Here is a 2,648-nt window from a genome sequence, read left to right as displayed (position 1 = left end):
AGACCATGGCTGTAGGAAGACCATGGCTGTAGAAGACCATGGCTGTAGGAAGACCATGGCTGTAGGAAGAAATACTGCCCGACGCTGAGCTATTAGCATGATTTTTTGTTACATTTCAGCCCATTTTTGCAGCTACTGTGTCAATGCATCTCAACCCCCTGCCTGTCAGTCTGTCTGCCTGTCCTACTGTGGTAGTTTTCGTGTTGCTGTGATTCTGGAAGCATCTCAAATGCCAGCAGAGTCACCCATGGTGGACAGGTATCAACAGAGCTTCCAGACGAAGACAGACTAGGAAGAATGGTCTGTGATCTACTCCCAAAAATCAGCTTGTGAGAATCCTATATATCACAAGAGATTGTTGTGAAAAATTAAAAAAAAAAAATTCTGTAATTGTTCATTATAGAACTGGGAGCTATGTCATCAGCATTTCAAATATGGCAGGGTCACCCCCAGTGGCTAATTTTCAGGGGAAATGCCAAACTAAGAGAGACTAGGAAGAAAGACCTGGTGATCTCCTTCCAAAACTCAACAAGTGAAAAGTCTGGATCACAACAGAACACTGCCTGATAGAGTGCTGGAAGGTACATCATCAGTATTTCCAATCCCAACAGCATCACCCATAATGGAGCTTCCAGACTCAGAGAGACTAGGAAGAAAGAACTGGCAACCGACACCTGAAAATCCATCAGTGATGACCCTGTGGGTCATAACCCGAACACTGTGTGATAGAGGGCTGAAAGCTATGGCATCAGTACTTTAAATCCCAGCAGGGTCATCTAGGGTGCAGAAGCTTCAGGGGAACTTCCAGACTAAAGAGAGTAGGAAGAAAGGCCTGGCTGCCTGCTTCTGAAAATCAGCCCATGAAAAACTAATCTAAGAATGTCTGGGTGATTCCAAGAATGCAACCCATTCCATGGAACTGTGTGCACAGAACATGTTGAATGGGTGTGTATTCTCAACAGCAACACAAATTGAAGAATTTTTGTTTATGAAGAAGAATGCAAACCTTTTTAATGCAGGCAAACAAAAACAGGGGGACAAGTGGACAGACTTTGTAGCGAGAGAAAAATTCCTGTGTCTTCATGAGACGTGTGAGGTAGACAGGATGGCCCAGCTCCGCTCTCATCGAGAGAGCGTTTTGGAAGATGGTTGGTCGGAAACCTTGTGATCCATGCTGGAACGGAGGGGCATTGTAACGGTTCCCCAGGGACCAGACTCACCGAAGAATGGCCCCTGTTTCCACCTATGGTGGTTGGACTGTGAACTGGGGCCTTCCTACCCACACGTCTGCAGAGCTAATTCTAGGGGATCTTGTTTGCATGTCCTCCCTGTCCCTCATGGAGGTTGCTATGAGTCAAAATCAAGTCTGCTGTTCAAGACCTCATCCGATAACCGAACATTCTGCTATGGAAACCCATCAGGGGCTGTTCGGGAGGAAGACGAGGCTGTGTCCTTCTGTACAGATTTACAGTCTCCGACGCGAGGGTGCAGTTCTGCTGCATTCGGTAGGCCCACTGATGTGACTCAGGATTGGTTTCATGGCAGCACATTTGGTATTTTGCTTTTTGTACTTTTTAGATGTGCCATCGTTTTTGTGGCGTTGTGGTTAAGCGCTTGGCTGCAAACTGAAAGGTGTTGTTTTGAGCCCACCCGGCGTCTCCGCGGGTGAAAGACTCAGGGACTGGGTCCCCTAAAGATGACAACGTACGAAGCCTTATGGGGCAGTTCCGTTCTGTCCCGCGCAGCATGGAAGAACAGTATGTTACTATGGCTCTCTCTGTCTGGGAGGAGTCCCCACATTCCTGAGGGTCAGGTAGCCCATGTCCTCTTTCCCTTCCCAAAGCCACTGTGGACCCTGGTGGATGGCTCTTTGCTATACATGAGTCTGGTCTCATGCAACCAGAGGTTCCCTACCTGGTGAGCATGGGGGCGACACACAACTTCACAGTGAGAGTGAAACTTCTGTGACCGTTTCAAAATTCGTTTGAGGAAGTGCTCATTTGTTGCAACAGAAATCTTCTGAGGGGTGGGGGCGGGGGGTGGGGGTGGGGGATACAGGGAGCCAGAACCTGTTGAAATGTGACTTCAAATCTAAGTGGACGTTTCAGGCTGCGTCCGGAGCTCTGACTCATGGACTATGCAGATTTCCTGGGGTGGTCACACACAATACCACAAACCGGACGCTTAGAGGAGCAGGAATCCATTGGCCCAACGTCCAGAAAGCTGGGAGTGTGGATTCAGGGTGTCAGCAAGGCCCCACATCCTTGAAGGCTCTAGATGGGGGGTCCGTCCTTGTCTCTTCCAGCTCCCGGTGGTCCCAGGTGTCCTGGGCTTGCGGCTGCATCTCTCCCATGTCTGTCTTCATCTATATACAGTCGGCTCCCCTCTATGTCTCCTCTTTTATAAGGACCCTCCTCATATAGGATCCGGGTTCACCCTAACCGAGTCTGACTTCATGTGCTTTTAACCGATAACATCTGCAAAGACCCTCTTTCCAAACAAGATCACATATCTGCAAAGACCCTCTTTACAAACAAGATCACATTTCCCTGTGCCGAGGTAAGAACTTCAGAATATCACCTCCGGGAACACAATTCAACCAAATCTCAGTGCCCTATTTAATAATGCAGAGAACATTATCTTCTTCT

This window comes from Chrysochloris asiatica, unplaced genomic scaffold (assembly GCF_000296735.1).
Source record: "Chrysochloris asiatica unplaced genomic scaffold, ChrAsi1.0 scaffold00372, whole genome shotgun sequence".
Classification (NCBI taxonomy): domain Eukaryota; kingdom Metazoa; phylum Chordata; class Mammalia; order Afrosoricida; family Chrysochloridae; genus Chrysochloris; species Chrysochloris asiatica.
This window is presented reverse-complemented; position numbering follows the sequence as displayed.